This window comes from Cricetulus griseus, chromosome 2, assembly GCF_003668045.3.
Source record: "Cricetulus griseus strain 17A/GY chromosome 2, alternate assembly CriGri-PICRH-1.0, whole genome shotgun sequence".
In the NCBI taxonomy this organism is placed as follows: domain Eukaryota; kingdom Metazoa; phylum Chordata; class Mammalia; order Rodentia; family Cricetidae; genus Cricetulus; species Cricetulus griseus.
This window is the reverse complement of record NC_048595.1, coordinates 425,110,971-425,133,573: the sequence shown is the minus strand read 5'-3', so window position 1 is coordinate 425,133,573 and position 22,603 is coordinate 425,110,971.

The window sequence follows — 22,603 nt, the reverse complement described above, 5'->3', positions numbered from 1 at the left end:
TATAAACTTCCTAATCTATGTGTGTGTAGAATTCCAACGTGCTTCCCACTGTTCACGAATGTTTAGAAATGCCCTTATTGGGGAAAGATGGATGTAAACTATAGGATGGATGAAACTATAGGCATGACGGTAGACCCTTAAAGATGATATGACTGTGTACACGAGATAATGATTACGTCCATCTCTTCTATGGTTTTCTTATCTCAGCTACCAGAAAGAACTATGGGAATTCAAGGGCTAATCCTTGCTCTGTATTCTGGAAAATGTAGTCTATGGCCTGGAACCCTACGTGGAGTAATGCATTAGGGATGTTCATGCCCTCAGACCCACCACCTCCTCACATCCTGTGGGAGGAAAATGCGGCTTGAGTCAGACTAAGTTGGAATCAGCCCAGAACTTCTGGAATATGAAGTTCAACATGAAAAAATAAAATAGTCTTCCACAGTCATTTCACTTTGAGTCTGTGTTGATTCTAAATGTATGATTCATTCACAATAAAGCCAGATCCTCTGATTACATGGCTTTAGAGCCATTAAAGGGGAAAGTATTATAAACAAATATATATGTATATATACACATCAGCATACACTTTTAAGGTATTTTCTTTTTATACTATTTTTGGCAGATGTAGCAAAATATACAAGAAATTAAATTCTCTCCACCCACTCATGGGTGCACACACAACATATAAAGAGATAGTGATACACACATACATAAGCAACCACACATATACTATGGAACATGATTTTAAAATAATCGATAATTAAGATTTTCAGATGATCTAGGCCCACAATTGTTTAGGGTACTTGCTTTGAAATCCAAACTGTCATGAGACATTATTTCATTCTTTTGTCCTTTGTTCATTGTTAACTTGAGCTAATATCTAAATTATGAACAGTCTTCTAAAATCAAGAGGAATGTCAACAAAATTATGTAGCTAATGAAAAGGCCAATGTGTTTTCTTATTTGTTTGCTTTCATGTTGCCTTACTAAATTGGCCTATTGTTAGAATGTTTGTTGATACAATACAAATTAGTTTGAAAGGATTTGGGAAAGATTTCAAGGGAAAGGCTCAGCTTGCTGCAATGTATCTAGATGAACCAAATAGTTGATGTCATTGTCCATTTCTCATTGAAGAAAGAATCCCGTTGTTGAGTACATGATATCCTGCCAACAGATCATTGTTTCCAGTCTTGGACTAATCAAGTCTCCAGTACAGACATTATAGTCACTTTGTTTTCCTCTGTGGAGTTAGGGTCACAAAGGAAAAAATTGTCCTTCCGGTTCTTCATAGTTTCTGGTTGTCATCATTTGTCCTTGAACCTCAGGATCTCTTGGTGCCTTTGCTTTGGATTCCTGTTTCAGGTAACATGCTTGAAGTCTATCATTCATTTAATGCCTCCAGTATGCTGCCTGGAGGAAAGCTGGAGAGGAAGCTCATGAACCTGAAAACAGGTAAGTGTGACAGGCAGAAGTGACTAATTAATTAGTGTATGTTGGGTGACTTTCCTTAGAGAGTTGAAGAAACATCTATTCACCCAAGATAGTGACACAACAAATAGACCGAAGAGAGGCCTCTATCTGAGCCCAGCTGGATGAACCAATGGATTTACCGAGATCACTTACAGGAGTATGGACAGTTCAAAGGTAGCTACACCAATGGGAAGTCCCACCCCAGGAATGTCAAGCTCAAGGGAAGTTGCACCACAGACAAGTCCCACCCTCACCCCCCCCAGTCAACTATTTACCTCTCATAGAATCTCTGAGCGGGTCTCATGAAGATCTCACTATCTTCTGAGCCCCATGAGCTTTCACCTCTCTCCATGGCAGAAGGAAAATAAACTTGATCACAGAGGTGTCCTCTATCATGGTTGCTCTGTTTCCAGACAGTGAGGCTGCTGTCCAAACCAGAGGAAAGAGTGACACTGTACATAGCGAAGTCTCTTAACATTAATACTGACCATGAGTGATGGAGAAAGGGAAGAAAAGGCTTGTGTTTCTTATTTGGTCTCAGCATCGCTGTGCCTGCCACAATAGGATGGCTAGCACATTACGCCTGAAGAAAAAATTCTTCCTAAAACATTGTCTTCCCAAATTACACTATTTTCTCCTAGCCCTCTTCTGTTCTGATGAATTTCCTGGTTCATCCTCCTTTCCTGAACTTGCAAATGTTATTCTGACTCATTCCTGGCTCCTCTCCCCTTATGCTTTCATTCTAAAAAGATCTTTTCTGTTCATATGAGTTTGGGTGCCATTTCTACACTAACAGTTCGAAGTCTCCCCTCTCCTATTCTGAGCCCCAGACTCGAATACCTAGATGCTATGGTTGTCTGAATTCTTTTCCTGACCCCCGGATCCACACCGATTGGCCCCATCTTGATTCTTAGTTTCTATTTCAGGAAGCAGTACCATCATTTTCTTTGCAGGTACTAAAGCCAGAAACCTGGAGTCATCCAGGGGAAACTCATGAGTCTTCCTTCAAAATAGGTTTTTGCTCCCAATTTTCCACCTGAGTTACTAAAATGCTCACTGGATCTGTAGCCATATTTCTTCAATTAAAAATCACCAAACACCTGAGCCTTCTTCTTTACCTCTTTGGTCTTCTCATTTGTATAGATAGTACTAGATAGGAATTTTCTGCTTAAGTATGATGTGAGATAGTAGTGGGTATCTGTGTGTGTCCTTCTGGGATTTGAACACAGACCCTCACACAGGCTAAGCAGTCACTCTGTCACTCAACCACACCTCAAGCTCCTGTATCTTTCTGTGGAAAATCTCTTGTTTGTGCTTTTCTTAGTTTATTGGTGTGAAGAGACACCACGTGTAATTGAGGCTTGCTGACAGCTTCAGAGGTTTAGTCTGTTATCACCATGGTGGGGGAACATGGCGCACGCTGTGGAGGCATACATGGCGCTGGAGAAGTTGAAAGTTCTACATCCAGGTCCACAGGAAGGGGGAGAGAGAGGATGTGCCTGGCTTGGGTTTCAGAAACCCCAAAGCCCACCCCACAGCGATACACTTCCTCCAACAATGCCACACCTCCTCCTAATCCCTGTCAAGTAGCACCCTCTCTAATGACCACACATTTAAATATATGAGCCTATGAGGACATTGAAAGGTTCAGGCTTTATGCTGGCCTGCCTCTGTTACCTGGAGGAATCCACTCAGGCAGTACCCTGGTCAGCCCAGGGTTCCATGGGAACAAAGTCTGCACGAAGGTGCAAATGACCCCTTTAAAAGACAGACTCCTACCCACTTATGCGCTCTCTACTCTTTTCCTCTTATACTCTCTCTGCCTCTCTACGGCGACCAGCCATGGTGGTCAGCCATTAACCCTGTTCCTCTTCTGTTTTAGTCTCTCTACTCTGCTGGGCCTATAATAAACTTGTTAATATGTCTCTTAGTCTCATGTCTCATCTTGTGTCTCATCTTGCCTGCCTCTTCTTCATTTCTAATTTAAGCAAAAGAATAACAAGACATTCCTATTCAAACCACCACAATGCTATAAGTGTGCGTAGACTGAAGCTGGTATTTAATTTCTGCTAATGTGTTATGCAAGGGCATACAGGTCTTGGTGTGTAAAGTGAGATGGGTCTGTCCTTGTGTAGAGAGAAATGGTCATCTGCCTTTTATTTGTGTGTGACCAGGGGCTTCCAGTTTTTGAGAATATGCGGATATGAAGAGAGTCTCTTTAGGGGCTAGAGATATGGATCAGCAGTTAAGAGCACCTGTTATGTTTGCACAGGACCCTGCTTTCATTCACAGCATTTGTGTGGTGACTTACAGCCATCCATAATCTCAGCATCAGGGGATCCAATGCTGACTTCAACAGGTATACATATGGTGCACATACATGCACACAGGCAAAACATTCATATGCATAACATAAAATAAATGTAAAAAATGTAAATCACCACAGATCCAATCTCCATATAGTTGGCAGAGTGATTGTCTTCTCCTGTTGTGTATTGCTCTGACAAAATTCCTGAGACTGGGTAGCTTGTAAAGAAGACAACTTTTATTTCCTCACAACCCTAAAGGCTGATGAATCCAAAGACAAGGTTCCAGGATCTAGTGGAGGCTTTCTTGGAATTTATTAGACTGGCTTACAGGCTATGTTCTGGGCAGCCCAACAATGATTGTCTCAAGACAGAAAGGTTGAGAATCTAGTAGCTGCTCAGTTCATGAGCCTGGATGTCTCAGCAGTCCCAGTCTGGTGCTGGAGTCTCTGAGAGAGCTGCTGCTGCTATTCTTCATGCCAGTTGGAATCCTGGAGAAGTTGGCTCCAATATCTGTGGAGGAATGCCTCAAGACAGGGTAGATGAACTTGCCAGTGAGACTGAGGGAAAGCAGGCAAAACCCAAACTTCTTCAGTGTCCTTTGATATGGGCTGCCTCCTATTGTGGAATGTGTTACATTTACTTATGTTGTGGAATATTTGTTTAATGATGCAAAGATATGTTGCAGTTGTTTAACTCTTTAAAGCTGTGTTACTTTGCCTGACTAAAACACCTGATTGGTCTAATAAAGACCTGAATGGCCAACAGCTATGCAGGAGAGAGAGATCAGCAGGGCTGCCAGGCAGAAAAAATAAATAGGAAGAGAAATCTAGGTAAGAAAGAAAGTGGGGGGTGGCAAGAAAAGGTAAAGGAGAGGAGGATGCAAGGAGCCAGACATGAGTAAGAAGGAAAGAAAGATATATAGAATAAAGAAAGGTAAAAAGCAGGGGCCAGACATGAGTAAGAAGGAAAGAAAGATATATAGAATAAAGAAAGGTAAAAATCCCAGAGGCAAAATGTAGTTAAGTGTAGTTAAACAGAAATGGAATAATTTAAGTTAGAAAAGCTGACTAAAAATAAGCCAAGCTATGGCCAGACATTTATAAGTAAGAATAAGTCTCCATGTATTTATTTGGGAGCTGAGTGGTGGGCCCCCAAAGAGTTAGAAAACAAAACAAAACAACAACAACAACAACAACAACAACAAACCCTACAGCCACCAGAAGATGTAGTTCAGATTTAGGTTTGGTCTTCCTGCCTCCCTCACATGAGTGCCCAGAGGCTTGGGTTTTTGTTGATTCCAGATATAGCCAAGTTGACAACTGAGCTTAAACATCACAGTTGCCATTATACAGAGTAAATTACAAACCGTCTGTCATACAAAGTGACCCAAGACCGGGGCCCGCCCTCCCCCACTTCTTGAGCCCCACCCATCAACTCCTATCATTGTATTTCCTTTCCCATCTAACTCTAATCATATGAGCCTCTGTCATTATTGGCTCTCTGAAAGACCCTTTCTTGACTGTTCATATGGCTGAGTCTCTATTTACAAGTTACCAGTTTCACATAATAATTTATGTGTTTATTATTGTTTCCCAGTGAAATGCAAAGGTCAGGGATGTCAATACTCTGCAATGGTATGAGGTGAGTATTCAACAAGTATTCACTGAATGAATGAATGAATGAATGAATGAATGAATGACTACCAAAGGTATACAATAGATTATATGTAGAAAAACAGTAAATGCTAAAAAATAGTAATTAGTGCTAACAATCATTTGGGCATTCAGCAAAATCCTGGTTGTATTTTATTTTCAACATGCCAAATAAACTTTGTTTTAAATTTTATTTAATCAAAACAGAATTCTGCATGTATACATGGCATAAATATCTATAGCACACTCACATTTGTATAGTCTAGCTCTCAAAGTTATTTAATCATGATGGAAGCTCATTGGCTCTCAATTCAGAGAGAAAGAGTGAATATTTTATTTGGGAAGGTTTTAGACAGTTTTGGCAAATCTGCACACTTACAATGTTAGCAAAAAGCTTACATTTTTATTGACCTGATATCTGTACAGATTAGATGCCTAAGCAGAATTTTTTTTAGTATGTAAATATTATGACTGGTTAGCCTAGGCATGGTCACAAGAGCACTCATTTCACTCTGAATACCAATTCTTGCTCATGCTGCTGCTCTCTAAGTATTTGTTTTCCATAAATTGTAAGTTAGGTCCCAGTTGTCCCAGGAGGAACAACCATGTACACTTGTATCCTCTGTACACTGAGTGGCCTCAGCATGGAACAAAGGCTGCTGACGAAGCTGTATTGGCCAGGGCTAAGGCAGCAGCTGCAGGGAGTTAACTAAGGAGACTCTCCTCCCTTGTCCTGATGAATCTATAAACAGTCCAGTCCACTCACATCTGGAACATTCTCTCTTCAGTTTTATTAATCTCATTTCTGGTAACACATCTGCTTAGATTTGATTGAGTAGCATATTTTTTAAATTTCTGTTTCAAAACTAATTTTTATTTGTTCTTTGACAATTTCATAATGTAATAAGCTGTATTATAATCACATCAACTCCCCACCCCCCTCCTTCAACTCTTTGCCACCCCAGGGCACCCTATCACCCTCCCAACTTTTCTTTATAAACAATTTTTTTTTATTGTTTGATGAGTGTGTAGACGTAAATGACGGGTGATTGTAAAAAGCATGCATATCTCTCATGATGATAATAAAAATAGATCCTACTGCTCCAAAATGGAGGAACATTCCATTATACCTTCTAAAATTATCAGTCAGTAGGCTTAGTGTGGTATTAACCTTTTCTACTGAAAATGATTCCTACATGGTTTTCTAGTTAATCTAAGGCCTATATGAGTTGTACACATGATAAAATCAAATACAACAGGGTAAAACTGCTTAATTTGAATTGAGTTGAATCAAATTTAAGTGTCACAAATAGACTAAGGCTATCATTGAGACTTCTTAAGAGCTAACAGGATAACAAAAATCCTTACCTTTGTCCTAACATGACTCTTAAATGAAAATATTTCATAAACAAGTCTGTCCCAAAATGTCCAAAATGCCAGGCATGGTTGTACATTCCTTCAACCCCCACACTCAGGTGATAGAGGCAGGAGGATATCTGTGAGTCTGAGACCAGCCTGCCCTTGATAGCCACTTCCAGGCCAGCTGGGGCTGCATAGAAGACCTTGTTTAAATATATCTATGTATTTATAGGGATATCTAAATATGTATATTACGTATAGATACCTCCCAAGAAATAATCATCATTGCCAAAGGGAACACATATCTGTACTATTCAACAAGCCCCACATAAAGGTATAAATACAACAATGAGATGTATAAATTTCTTTTTTTGTCACTTTTGCAATGAAGGGCGAACTGATAAGGTAATTTTTTCTCATTAACAGCAGAATGTTAATGTTGGGTGGAGTGGGTCTCAACACTCTTTAACCCATCCATATTTACTGTATAGAAAGAGGGCAAGGAATGAAAATGTATCAAGAGCTCGCATCTACCCAGAAAAGGGCTTGGATTTGAAACTCATTCTCCCCCTGCCCCCACCACCTGCAGTATTTTCTCAATGACAGTATATTTTCTCTTTGCAAGTTTTCTTACTTTAGGAAGATTTTTGAAGAGGAACTTGGACTAAAGAGAGTAAAGCAAATTGCCAGATGGTTTAGTGAGACGCGTATCCACATCTTCTGAACTTTCTCCATGGAGGTTCTGTGAGCCCCAAGATCCAATGCTCCCATTTTGTGTGATGAATTAGCCCTCTCCTCCACTGCTGGGCGTCTGTCTGGGCATCAACTCAGTACCATTCTTGGGAGAGTTGGGAAAGTCATCATTGAAGTCATTTCCTGTGTTCGGTGGTTCGGAACAGGGATGCCAGTCGAGAAAGATCAAATGTCTAACACAGAAAACAGACTAGCAGTGGGTAGGCCACCAGAGGCAGAAAGCAGGAAATGGTAAGAAAACAGTATGGTGTAGGGAGAGAAGGTGAGAAAATGGGCTTGTGGCTAGGCCACATTAAAGTTATGACACACAAGGAAGTGGTGTAACTTTTACAAGCATGCTTTTCTGAACCTATAAAACAGAAATGATATCTCATACGTCTCAATATCCTATGGGGATGAAACAAGGTAATACATACACTATATATGTTCCTTACACTATATGGAAACTAGAGCTCATGTATCCCAGGCTGGCTTTGAACTCAGTATGTTGCCAACCTTGACCTTCTGGTCTTCCCATTCCATGCTACCATTTCTCCAGCACTGGCTATTACACAGGGTGCGGGGTATCAAACCCAGGGATTTCCTTCACATTATGCAAGCTAGCTATCATCTGACCTACATCCTCAGCTGTGCTGCATACATATTTTAGGAGAGCTCTACATTGCCAGAATGAACACCTGGCCTTGGGGGCTGGATAGAATAGGTTTGTTAAGAAAGTGACCAGAACACTGTAGAAGCTCTGTGAAATATCTTGCACCCCTTCCTCTAATGAGCCCATTACTTTTCATCCACATAGAGTATGTAAAGATAGTTCTCAAGCTATAGTGTGCACCAGAGTCATCAGGAGAGCCAGCTCTCTGATACAGTGGGTCTGCTGTAGGGCCCCCAAGTTTTCACTTGTTGCATGGCCCCAGCAATGCTGGGTTCTTTGTGGTGCACACATTTATATTGTTGTAGTTACACAACTGGTTATCAAAGGAACAGTCTTGAGCTCTGTCTTGATTTCTGATTGAACTCCCTGTTTTGAGACACCTTGATTTACTATGGCACTAATAGTGACAACGTGCCTGGTTTCTTTTCTCAATCCCCTTCCTCCTCTAATTCTTATTCTTTTATTCTTATTCTCCTTCTTTTCCTTTTTCAGACTGCTTTGGAATGCAGAACTCTGTTTGAAGTAAGAAAAAGAACAAGAAAATCCCAGGTCAATAGTCAGTGGCTTTTTTAGATCACTTTGCATCATGAAAAGCTTGGGAATATATTTTTCAACTTCTATAAATTTATCAAATTTCTTATTACTTTTTTTACAGGTGAAAACTATAATCAATTAGACACTAAACCAAATACTGTGATCCAAATACTGTTGGACTCACCATTTGGGACACATAAATGAAGCACATTTACAAAGGTCCAGCTTTATATGAGAACATGTCATTGTTGCTTGTGTCAAGGTCAATGGTGTTCCAGTTGTAGCTGGAGGACATATTTGATTTGCTTAGTCCTATTTGGTTTCATCAGGATTTTTCTTAATTCTGTTAGTGTTTGGTTGTTTTCTTTTTAGATATGGACTGAATATTTTGCAACTCCAGAATCTGTGAGTTGAAGCTCTTACCCTCACTATGGCTGTATTTGGTGATGCAACCTCAAAGGAAGTAACTAAAGACAAAGGAGGTCATATGGGAGGGGTCTTACAGGATTGGTACCCTTATAAAAAGTCAAGTCAGTGAACTGAGTCTCCCTGTTTGTATGTGCTAGAGCCAAGACCAAGTGAGGGCATAGCAATATGGTAGCTGTCTACAAAGCCAGCAATAGAGCCATTGCCAGATCCTGGCCAGGCTGATGCCTTAGTCTTAGACTTCCAGACTACAGAACTGTGAGAAAAATAAAATCGTGTTCTTTAAGCACCCATTCTCTTTTTTTTAATGACATCAAAAACAGACTAATATAATGTCTAGATGTCTTTGGATGGAAGTGTAGGGGTTTTTTTGTTTGTTTGTTTGTTTGTTTGTTTTTGTTTTTGTTTTTTAAACTCTGAATTAGTGGTCTGCTGGGTATTTTGTCCTTAAAGATCTATCCTATCCTCTCATTTCTGTTTATACTACATTGGGTAGCTCATCTGTTTTAAATGAGAGAAACTGATGACATGACCATCAATATTTTAAAAATCAAGATATTTCTGCATGAAAATAGATGTAGACTTTCAAGTTCCCATGGAAAAGTGCACGATCTGGCAATAACACCTGGAAGAGTAAGTTGGCACTTCCCTTTCAGACTGGGCAGTAACTCTCACATTGGGCATGGCTCCTTCTGGCATGATTCACTCAATTGCTTTACCAGGCTAGTCACTGTGGCCATCTACGAATACCATCCCTGTTCCTCATGCAATGGGATGAAAGGCTGAAAGCCCAGATGCTCGGAAATCCCTTTTATTGTGTGTTGCAGATGTTGCTGGTAAGGCCCCACTGCAGCCTTTCCTGGAGCACTGGTTGATGTCACTGCTTGGAAGTGCTTAGCAGAAATATATTACCAAATGTCCCTCTCCTTGCTGGAAGGAGCAAGCCTCAATCCAGGAGACCAAGATGGGTCTTGTAAGGATATTAGACCTTTATTCCCCACAGCTAGCCTCACTGTCAGATTTACTGACTCAGTATCTTATGTAATATTGCTCTGGATTGAGGGACCCACTTTTTGGCAAAAGGATGCAATATTATATAGTCGGAATTTTCTTTGGGCTGCGAACAAGCTCCCAAATAAAGACATGGAGACTTATTATTAATCATGAATGCTCAGCCTTAGCTTAGGCTTGTCCTGCTAGCTCTTTTAACTTAATTTAACCTGTTTCTATTCATCTATACAAATGCAATACATCTTTGCATAGCTAAATGAATATTCCACAACATAAACAAATGCAACACACACCTTTACACAGTTAAGCAAATATTCTACAACATAAACAAATAAAACACATCTTTACATAGTTAAACAAAGGCAACATATCTTTGCATAGTTAAACAAAAACAACATTGGGTATATGACCATGAATTCTATTGGTTGTACCACACTGAAGCCACTGGTATGACAATGTAGTAGAATGATTTCTTGAAGCCACAGCCTAGGCACCAACTTGAAGACAACTGTGCAATTTTACATCACTGTGACCAAAATAATACAGGAAAAGCATTTATATAGTCCACAATTCAGGGGACATGGTCCACCATGGCAAGAAAGGCATGGTAGCCAGACAGACTTCCAACTGTGGCAGTAGGAGTGTAGGCCAAGGCTGTAACTAATAAGGTCTCCCTGCCCCAAGAAACCTACTTCTTATAGCTAGACTTCACTTCCAAAAGACTCAACATCTACCGAAAGCAGAGGAACAAATGTTGACACCATGAATTTGCAGGAATATTTCACATTCAAATGATAATGATGATAGTAAGTGAGGAAAGAACATATAATTTTAACCAGTGACTATTACATTAGTTCTATGCCTTCAATAACTAGACTATAGGTTGTTCAGTTAGTCTGCGGCGTTTGGCAGTGGTGGGAGGGAGAGAGCGACCTAGTCAGCTAGCGTGGCAGCAGTCTGTCCAGCAAGTACCACAGTGAAACCGAAAGAGAAAACGCAGTCACTCTACATCGTCCTGACCACGCCCTTGCAAGCGTGGTCAGGCACACCTGTAGCCAGCCCCTAAGTAGGCATGGCTACAGCTTCCTCTACAATAGGTGTCTAGTCCCCAAAAGATAAAAATAGAACAAGCCCATTTATCATCACTTCAGTGAGCTTCAAAATTTTTCATCTGGTTCCTAGAGGAGAGAGTTATCCATCAGAGAGATACTGTGAGAGCCACACTAAACCTATAGCTTTGGCTTCTACCTGTCACTTCTTGTGACAGAAGATCCATTGGCAAAGGGGGAGTTCGCACCCTGGTGGGTTATTGTGACCTTGATGGTTGTGAGAAGGTAAATTATTTTCTTTTCCTGTTGCTGTTATAAAATATTCTGACAAAAGCAACTTAAGGGAGAAAAGTTTGCTTTAGTTCACAGTAAGAGGTACAGCCCATCATGATGGGGAAGTAAGGCAATGTGACCTTGGGGCATCACTCACATCTTATCCAGAGTCATAAATGAAAGAGAGATGAATGCATGTATGCTGCTCAGCTCCCTTCCTTCATGTATACAGTTCAGGATCCCAGCCAGGAAAAGGTCCCTGCCCACAACAAAGATGGCTCTTTTGGTCTCAATTAACACAATCAAGACAACCCCAGGCACCATGTCCAGAGGCCCATTTCTTAGGTCACTAGATCCTGCCATGTTGACAACAGTAACCATCACTAGAGGTAATATTACTGCTAGATGGCATTGGCAAGTGGGAGGCACTTTGGTAGTCTCTTAGGCCATTTTTTGGCTTTTTCAGAAAACATTATATTGTGGTCAACTGCCATGACCATGGACATCAAATTTGATAGCAAATTTGATAGGCTCAGAACCCTCAGAATTAAGTTCTCTGTATGCAAAGTTCTGCTGCATGGGGCTTCATCTCAGGGTCATGTTTTAGATGGCCTTGGCACAAGCTTCTATCTTAAGGGATGTCCTCATTCTTGACACCCCATTAAAATTTTTCTGTGCTCATTCAAGCCTGCTCTGTAAGATTAAGGTCTCTTTATTCCAGAAGACACCAAGGTAAAACACAGGCCAGAGCTAGGTTATAGAACCCAGCCAGCGCGGCCAGAACAAAAGGGGCCAGCGTCCCCACGTGCAGCCCCTTAAGAAGCTCCCTTACGTCACCCCGGCTTTCCTTCACCACGCCCCTCTGGGTGAGTCCCCGGGTCCACCTGGTACCTGCCCCAGGACTATTGGGCGGGGCTAGGGTGACTCCCTACACAGCTCAGTCAACAGATTGGAAGTGAAAGGAATCAAGAATGGGTGCAAAAGAGGAGAGATCATTGCTCTATTTTATAATCCTAGAACCAAATGTAAAAACATGGCTGTAATCCATTCAAAAAACCTCCTTCATGTAAGTTTTTTTTCTGGAAATCCAGACATGCTGAAAAGTTATGGTAGACTGGAGAAGAATGAAGTGGAATAGGGCAGCACAGAGGATGGCCTGGAATGGGTTCTGCAGGGGTGTTCACTGAGCTGTGATGATGCTGTGATGATGCAGTGATGGTGCTTTAATGCGATGATGATGTTGTGATGCTGTGAGGATGCTGAGATGATGCTGTGATGCTGTGAGGATGCTGAGATGATGCTGTGATGCTGTGAGGATGCTGTGATGCTATGATATTGTAAGGATGCCATGATGCTATGACACCGTGGTGCTGCTACCAACGATTCACATCTGAATTTTCTGAAATTTGACTTCACTGAAATTTGCCCACAGGTAATGGGGACAACTTCCTGAGACATAATAGGAGTTATATCCTGCACATTTCAGAGCCAACACCTAAGTGACACAGGAATACAAATGTTCTGTTCTCTTGTCTCAAGTTAGTAGGACAAGTTATGGAGTGCAACTCACTCCAGAGTTCCTTCCAACATCAGAAGAGTAAACCTGGAACACATTCTCACTGAGCTGGTCTCCTGCTGTAGATTGGATCAGAAGTATTGGTCACAGGTATGCATCTGGTGTGCTTTTCCTCCAGATAGTAGTACTGTTGTGGTAGACTGTGGAAGCTACAGAAGTGGGACTTCACTGGTGACAGTAATTCACAGGGCATGGGTTTTCCAAGGTTAAACCAGGGCTCTGATTCCTGTTGCTTTCTTTGCTTCCTGGTCCACAAAGATGTAAACAAACCCCACTATACATCCCCACCACAAAGCTTTCCCCTCTGGGATGGACTGAGACCTTTTAAAATGATGAACCAACATACACCCTTTCTTCCTTAAGTTACTTCCGTCAGGTACTGTGGTCATGATGATGACAAGTAGTGAGCACATCTTTCTTTATCCTCCATCTGCCTCAAAGATGTCTCTGGAGATCACGACCTTAGTTAGTCATTGCACAAAGATCTCAAGCTTGGGCTTTTTTCTAGGCTGTCCTTAGACAACCTTCCACCCTGTTGTCTTCACTCATACTTCATTAAAACCTTCTATTGCTCAGTTCATTACTGAAGAACAGTGATGCCAGTTTGCTGAAGGTATGAGCTTATAGGTGTAAAAGACTCTCCACCATTTTGACATTGAGGATCTTGCACAGATGTCCCAAGACCCTAGGTATTTTAAAAGCTTTGGATGTCTGAAATGCTGTAGAAAGTAAAGCCTCCTCCTGCTCACAAAGTGAAGGTTAAGGTAATTATCTAGTCATCTGAATGCATTCTCTAGAAATAACAGAGAACTTAGACAGATATGCCCTTTTCCTATTGTAGATTTTCATTTCTTGTAGATTCAGTATTTCATCTATGTGTATTGATTGTATGTATAAAATGATGGATTTTGTTGTGATATTTTACACATGCATATAATACATTTTGACCATACTCAGCATTCTCTGTTATATTTTCAACTCCCTTTGAGACAAAATTGTTTTAAGTTATTCAAATTACTTCTGGTTTTCCACTTCATACTGCTTATGCAAATCTTAAGTCAGAATCTTATCAAAGCTGTAATAATGTTCTTTGTATAGAAAGGTTCTTATTTCAACTTAAGAAACTAAAAATCCTGAAAGAGATGAGTTTAAAATTAAGCAAGAATTTTCCTGAGCTGGAGAAAAGGATCAGTGGTTAAGAGCACTGACTGCTCTTCCAGAGGACTTGGGTTCAATTCCCAAGACCCACACAATGACTCACAGTGGTCTGTAACTCCAGCTCCAGGGGATGTAACACCCTCTTCTGGCTTCCATGAGCACAAGGCATACACATGGCACATAAGCACACATGCAGGCAAAAGACCCACGCACATATAACAAAAATAAATAAATCTCAAAAAATTTAAAAAATTTAAGAATTTTACAAGTAATAACTGTTGGTATAGCTCTGTTCTGTGCTGTCTTAGAAATTTAAGGGTTTTTGCTTTTTTTGTTGGCTGCTTTTTTTTTTTTAATTCTGTCTTTAGTTTCACACCTTAGTCATTGTTCAAATCTTACTAGTTCCAAGGATGAAAGAAAACTTTGGAATCAGGGAAAAGTCCCTTTCTTAAGTGTACCTTGTTATATTTGGGTCTTGAAGTGTTGGTGCAGTTAGAAGCAATCCTTTCTGTCATTGAGAAGTTTGGTGTGGACTCAAAGAACACAGCAAGGGAGACAGTGGTGTTTCTACTGACAGAAGAACAGAAAACCATCTAAATCCTAAAAGCAAAATTTCATTTCATTGCTAATAAAATTAATAGGTGTCGGTGTTTCCTCCACAGTGGTACCCAAATTGTTTGTTTATATATATAGGGTACTGGAGAGATGCTTGTGCAAGTTAAAAGCTCCACTCCCATATGGGTTTTTAGATCCCAAGCATTGTGGTGAGCAGAGCATTCCCGTGGGAATGAAGCCCTGACTGTGATATCAAAGCCTGGGCTGAGTCAGAAGAGTACCTTGTAATCCAGGCAAACCTGGAACGGCCCCTTGGGAACCTGGCAAATTGTGCCGCCTCTAGGCATGGCAAGCAGTACTCTGACTCTGTATGCAGGTGCAAAGGTCCATTAAGAAGTGAACTCCGCCCTCTTCCGTTCTCTCTTTGAGGAGGGGCTGTCTGTCTGTCTCTCTGTCTCTGTCTCTTTCTCTCTTTTCTCTTCTCTTCCCTTACTCCCCTACCTTCCCCCAATAAACTTTTCACAAAAGTTATTGCAAGTCTGTGTCTGTCCCACACCTGCCGTTTGTCTCCTCACTCGCCAATAGGACCCTTCAAAGTCCCTCTCGCATAATCGTAACAAGGTGGGCCTAACATAGTTTTTAAGTGATATCTTTTAAGGGATATCTGCAGAATTAAGAGGATTGGAAGGCTGGCACCTGAGAGCAAGGTGAAAACGACCCCCACAGTTAAGGGTAGTCCTGAAGATCCTACAGCAGAGGCTTGACTTTTGGCTGCCAAAGTCGGCGTTGAAATAACAGGGTTGACTTGTTTCAGGGCACTGGGGACCAAAAGGCAGGAGGAGAGGATAACTACATATCAGAAGAGCTCATCAGACCCCCCTGGAACTGGAGTTATTGTCAGCTCCCGTGTGGGTGCTCGGAACAGAACAAGGGTCCTCTGCAGGAGCAGCCAGGGCTCTTAATTTCTGAGCCATCTCTCTAGTCCCCTCAAAGTCAGAAAATGTTAAAGATAGGTCTCATAAATTTTAATGTAAAAAGAAATTTCATTTTACTGTATCTAGACGGTTCTGGTAATAATTACTCGGGGTCCCTTAGATAACAAGATATCCTGAAGCCGCCCACCCTCTCCCAGTCTTTGGTGGCTGCTTCTGGCTGAGCTGGAGACCTCTCCCTTGAGTGTTTCAGAGGCCTCTTTCTGATTCTGCCTGTGTTGTTTGTCACTCACTCTCTACACAGCCACTAAAGATGTCTTTGGAAATTAGAATCCAAGTCTTACAATGTTCTCCTAGTAACACTCCTATGGTTTCCCATGGCTTAGCATCAAGTTTTAAGTCCCTACCGGCCTTTGCTCTTCCTCTGGAGGTCCTAACCCTCACTTCTTGGTTCCCTAGTTATGGCCCCAAGGTACTGCTGTTCTGTGAACCTAGAGGCATGGTTGTTTTCTTCTTTAAACTAAGGTCTCTATTCAAGGAAAAAAGGCTGCTTCTAAGGGCTCTGTTATTCACCCCATCTCACTGCCCTTCTTAGTTTCTCCATGGAACCTATGAACCACTGAAATCTTCTTTGTTTCCTATGTAGCTTCCCTGGATGGACAAAGACCTTGTTTTGTACTTCATTGTTATACTTTGGTACCTAGAACTGATCCAGTATCAATGCAAAAGATGTATGAATGTAGTGGTAGAGAATACAGGCTATAGACAAACATGTAATTATAGAACCCAAGATACCAATTCAGCAGCAACCTGTAACTCCAGAATTGGGGAGGCCAAGTCAGGAGTGTTACTCTTAAATTTGAACCACTCTGGGTTATGTAATGAGGGCTAGGCTATCCTAGGCCACATTGTGGGACTGTGTCTTAATAAAACCAAGGAGGAGAATGCAAAAGAGGAAGAAGAAGAGGGCGAGGAGGAAGAAAAACTGTGTGGGAAGGACTTTTGAGCAATGGAAACATTTTTAGTTCTGTTTTACTATGTAGCCCTGGCGGGCCTGGAATTCACTATAGTGATCAGGATGGCCCCGGATTCACAGAGGCCTGCCTCCTTCTGCCTCTCACACTGGACCCCTGACCAGTAGTTTTGATACAAATGTTTAAGCTTAATCTAATGATAAACGAAACACTCAGAAAAATTTAGGTCCCATGAGCTCCTATGGAGACACTGCCTTAGTTTTTCCAAAAGAATCAAGGAGGATCTCAACAGACAAAAAAAGTCAGGTGACACTTTCTGTAGATTACAAGAATTAAGCACAGCTGGGCATAGTGGCACATGCCTTCAATCCTAGCACTTGGGAGGCAGAGGCAGGCAGATCTCTATGAGTTTGAGGCCAGTCTGGTCTACAGAGTGAGTGCCAGGACATCCAGGGCTACACAGTGAGACCCTGCTTCAAAAAACATAAAAACAAAACAAAACAAAAAAAGAATTAAACACCATGACTAATGCAAAGACTGACCTTCTGCAGAAGGTCAGTCTGTGATTCATTGGTCTGAAACTTAGTCACAAATTCTTTTACATTACATATAGAGATGTGTACACGCATATATACAACTGTGTGTCACAGTAACAATGGGTATATTTGAAAACATGACATTGAAAAATCTCATAGCACAAATGCCACAATGTGCTCAGATGGACTATGTCTATATTCCCAGTCAATATAAACATGAAAGAACAATGTTACATGTAAATCTGACATTGAAATATCATTACACTGAAAAAAAAAACAAATGAAAATGTATTTCGTGTTCATGGGATGGAATGCTTTACTTTTGAAACAGCAAATAGACATGGTCGTAGATTGGGGTGATACGGAAGGCAGTAAGGTGTAGAAATGTTTGGAATGCACTGTGGTAATGACTGTGAATGTGAAAATCCATTGAGTTGATTCCTTTAAATGAACAAGTATGTGAAAAAAAGCTCACAAAAAACAAAAAAGGGAAAATAGCATTACATAGCATATGGTTATGAGATTGTAGGTGGGAAGAGAGTGTGATAAAATATTAACATTTGATGAATTTCAGTGAGAGATCAACAGTTGAAGAAAGCGATGGCAAAAATGGCAGTATATGGAATCAGATTGTCCAGATTCAAGTTCAGGCTCCAAACGTCAACTGTGGGTCAGGCATTTCTACATCTGTTTGCTCATCTGAGAAAAGAAATGGAGATGTCCCAAACAAACAGCTTCTGTTCCAGTGGAACCCCCAAAGCCCCTATCACTCACTGCTGGTTTTCTACAATGAATTGCACAGATTGAATAGTTCAACAGAGGAGGCACTCAAGGAAGGCTTGAGAAAACAGAACAGTTATGTATTGTCAGAGCAAAGCAAGATCAAATTCTGTGGTGTGGGATGTTTTCCTCTAAAAGAATTGCAATTCCAGCAGCCTAGTCCAAAGGTGTGGCTCTGCCTCCCAGAAGGCAATCTCCGTGGGCAGGAGGGACTGATGAAGAGAGAGAGTGAAAGTGCTGACCACAAGGTTCTTGTTTTTTCTATCTGGAGCTAGTTAACCCTGTTTCTATGGAGCATAGATTCCCAACAGACTTCTGCCTCTCCAAGTCTTAGTTTCAAGTGATGCATCAAACTGTGTTTTAAACACTTGATGGAAAGCTGACTGGACCTCATTATGTAGCCCAAGTTGGCCTTAAACTCCAGGCGGTCCTCTAGCTGTCTTAGTATCCCTAAGTGCTGGGATTACAGGCATGCAAAACCATGTCTGGCTGGAGGGGGAACAATTCTACTTCTCTTGTGGGGCAGGAATCAGTGGCTGAACATGGAGGACAATGTCAACAGGCATGGGTTGTGGAAGCTCTAATTACAAAAAATGTAAAAGTAGGAGATTAGGGATTTTCTTTCTTTTTTATTTTTTTCTTTTTGTTCTTGCCCATGGCTTTATTACGGCAAAGGAAAGCAACCTAAACCATAGTCCTGTCAGGAAACTCAAGTCTCCTTTAACATACAAGAAAGTCTCATCTTTTTGAGACTAGGGATTTTCATTTTTATTATTTAATCTATTATTTACTCTCTCTCTCTCTCTCTCTCTCTCTCTCTCTCTGTGTGTGTGTGTGTGTGTGTGTGTGTGTGTTTGTGTGTGTGTGTGTGTAGCTCAGTGGTAGAATACTTGCCTAATAAGTACAAGCCCAGGAAGAATAAAAAATTAAAGCAAAAAGGAGTAAAAATACATAACGGAAAATTTTCTTCTCCCATTCTCAAATCCCCATGGTCTTGTGAATAAAATTGCTAAAACCTTTTACCACTGGCCAGATGGATGCAAGGTGTGGCTCGCCCTACGAAGAGGCTGACACATGACTCCCAAGTGAAGCATGGGGACCCTGACACCATGTGATCAAAGTCAGAAAACAAAGCAGTTTTCGAGAAAGGACTGAAGTCAGCCTAAACCACACACACAAAGCCGAACCACTCTGTGAGTAGCCTGGAGGTTTTATTGACTTTCAAAATACTCATGCTTCTGATTTTCCCAAGTCTGCTGATCATGGAATGCTTCGGTTTTAATATCCTATCCAGGAATCAGCAGAAAGGGAGTATTTTGTCATTTACTCCAAGACACGAGCAAATACATTTTTAGAGTAATTTAAAAGGAAGGGGGACTCACTGCAAGTCATTTTCCTGAATCCTCACCTTCTTCAGACCTGATGAAAGGGCACTAGACTGACAGAATAGATCCAAGATAGCAAACCTGTGTGGACTGTGATTTATACTCAACTTCATTACTTCTGCAGATGGAAGGGTTGGCAAGGGTATGGGTAGAGTAAAAACATAGATAAGCAAAAGTAAAGCTGAAATACAATTTTGTCTTAGATTTGATTTTGTTGAAGTACTTATTCAATAGTATGCAAGATTTCAAAGATGATGAAAATGTAATATGGGAAGGGCATATAGTTAGAAGATAAGTATTTGGGACTGTGTAGAACTAAGCATGAATTCTGGCTTCAGCACTACTGACTATATGGCAAGATATTACTTGATACTGCTAAGCCTAATTTTCCTGGGTTGTAAATGGGGCGTTTATCATTTCATTGTAGGATTCAAGCTAACAGGGGTTATTCTGTAGGTAGAGTCTGTATGCAGATAACAGTCACTATTTCTCTGACACTATTATTCCCCAGCCCATCCCTTTTGACTCCGTTCTCCAAGTTCAGGCACATAAGATTCCTGCTCCACAAGGGAAGAAGGACCCGCCTGGATTTCCATAGAACAATAACAGTATCCACTCTTAGCCTATCACGGTGGCTCATGCCTATAATTCCAGTGCATGGAGAAATTGAGGTACGAACAGGCTTTCCTGGAACTTAGCCTGGGCTACATAGTGAATTGCAGGGCAGCTTAGGCTACAGAGGGAGACTTTCACTTTTAAAAGAAGAGGAAAAGGAAAGAGAAGAAGAGGAGGAAGAAGAGAATAGATGGAAAAGAATATTAGCTTTGTCATGATATGGGTCTGAGTTGAGTTCACTGTTGCAAGATGGGGAAAAATGACAAGTGGGGACAATAGGAGGCCTCACAGGCAAGGTTTTTATTGAAAAGTAGGGTAACAACTTCCTGCACTAGGGAAGAGGCTGGGAACCTCAGGGAGATGTTTAGAGCAGTGATTTCTACATCCCAGCAGTGGGCCCTTAGGTCAAGAGCTGGGATAAATCTGGTTGGTTCATTTGACCACATGTGCAGAATTCTGGATAAGCCAGGTCAAAAAGAAAGCCCTCAGAAAAAGTCTCAGTTGCAGGCAGGGTGGGGAGAGATGGGGGAGTGAGCTGGGGGAGGGGAGGGGCACCAAGAACCGTGAAGTAAACAGAACAAAGGCTGGCAAAGGCTGGTGATCAACTGACACCATGATGAGTCGGGCCCTTTGGATCTTAGTCCTTGAACACACAGTAAGTAGTTTGTGGTAAAACTGAGTATGCTTAGACCGGCGTTGGTGGCGCATGCCTTTAATCCCAGCACTCGGGAGGCAGAGGCAGAGGCAGAGGCAGAAAGGCAGAGGAGAGGCAGAGAGGCAGAGACAGAGGATCTCTGTGAGTTAGAGACCAGCCTGGTCTACAAGAGCTAGTTCCAGGACAGCCTTCAAAAGCCACAGAGAAACCCTATCTCCAAAAACAAAAAACAAACAAACAAACAAACAAAAAACAACAACTGAGTATGCTTGGAGTTGACTATGGGTGCCACCAGGAAATAGAGGTATTTTTGCTCCTTGGGCCAGTGACCCTAATTGCCTGTAGAGTTATGCTGTCTTGTCCTTATTAACATCACATTGTTGATACCGCCCTTAGAACCTCTCTGGGTGACAATTGGATCAAGACATAACAAGAGTGGAAAGTTTTGACAACTTTAAAGTACTGACAGCTTTTCTTTCCATAACAGGCTTTAAATAAAAGATAAAGTACTCCTTGATGTTTTCTCTCTTTCCCTATCTGCATTCTCTGCCTTCAGGTTTGTCAAAAATCCAGCTTTGGCATCGGAAAAAGAAAAGTCTTTTTTTTCACACAGCCGTGGTGATCAAGGGCCACTGTCTCCCTCTTGCCTTTGGTCTGAAGAAATGATTGCTAACTCAGCAGAAGTGCAAGGCGGACCTTGTACAAGACTCCCACCATGTTATCTTTCCGTCTTCTTCTTTCCACCAGACTGTGACTGCCTGATCACAAAGCTGTGTTTTGACCCTGGTTCTTCTTCGGTTCTTGTGAAATGCTTTAATCACTTCCTCTTCTGTTCCTGCAACTTCCTTTCTTATATCCTCTCAAAACCTTTGCTTTTGAAATCACTTCACACACCGGCTTGTAACTATGCATAAAAACAAAAGAATCCTCTTCCCTCCTCTGCATTTTGTCTAAGTCAGGTCCAGAGCCACCCTGGCTTCACATCTTCATGCTACTCTAAGACTTCCTAATTACATTCATAATTTTTTTTTTTAATCCCGTCAGCCTCCTATCTTTCTCCCTCTCAGTACCAATCCAACCTGGGCAACTGTGCTCTGGTGGACTTTGTTCCTGCACAAATGCTTATTTCCAGCCACAAAAATATGGATCTCTACACCTCACTTTAAATACTCATCTCTGCTACTATGGAAGCTTCCTGAAGTTCCTGTGAGTTACACACCAAGATTTATTTTAGTAAGAGTTCCCCTCTCCACCTTTGCTTAACTTCATGCATGCAGTCTAGTATCATATTTTAAAAGATATTGTCTATGAATGAGATAGAAAATGGAGAATGTTGATTTATTAAACCTTCTGGCAGTAAACAAGGACTCTGAGTGCTTTACTGCAAACACAAATAACCAGCAAACTCAAGTCCATGGTAATAAATTTCACACCGCCATTTCCATTCACGTACAGTGTCCATCTGTCCTGGCCCTTGGGAACAACTATTAATTGCTGGTGCGTTTTTTGCCCCAAGTTATTGGCCTTTTCCTTGTCAGACAATGCTTCCTGCCTGTCTTCTGGGTTAGTTGGGGTATTTTTCTTGGGTAGTTTCTGGTTTTGTAGCTCCTTTTCCCCCAGAAGGCTTCAGCAGTCTATAGTTCTTCCTCTCTGTAGAGGAAGGCCCTTGTGGTGGCCCATGTGGAAGAGCCCGTGACTGACAGAGAATGTGTAGGAAGAGTAAGTACACTTCTGCCCACCACACTGGCTGTTTTGGGTTGTTTAAACTTCCCCATATCTCAATGTTAATTTTTAAAACCTAGATTTCTGCAGTACATCTGTTCAGAAGGATGTCTACAGAGCCGCCAGTAGGAGAGGCACTTTAGTCCCAAAGTGACAGTGTGCTGGACACCTGCTTCTGGGGCTTTCTTTTGAGTGATATAGTGGGGGCACAATTACTACGTACT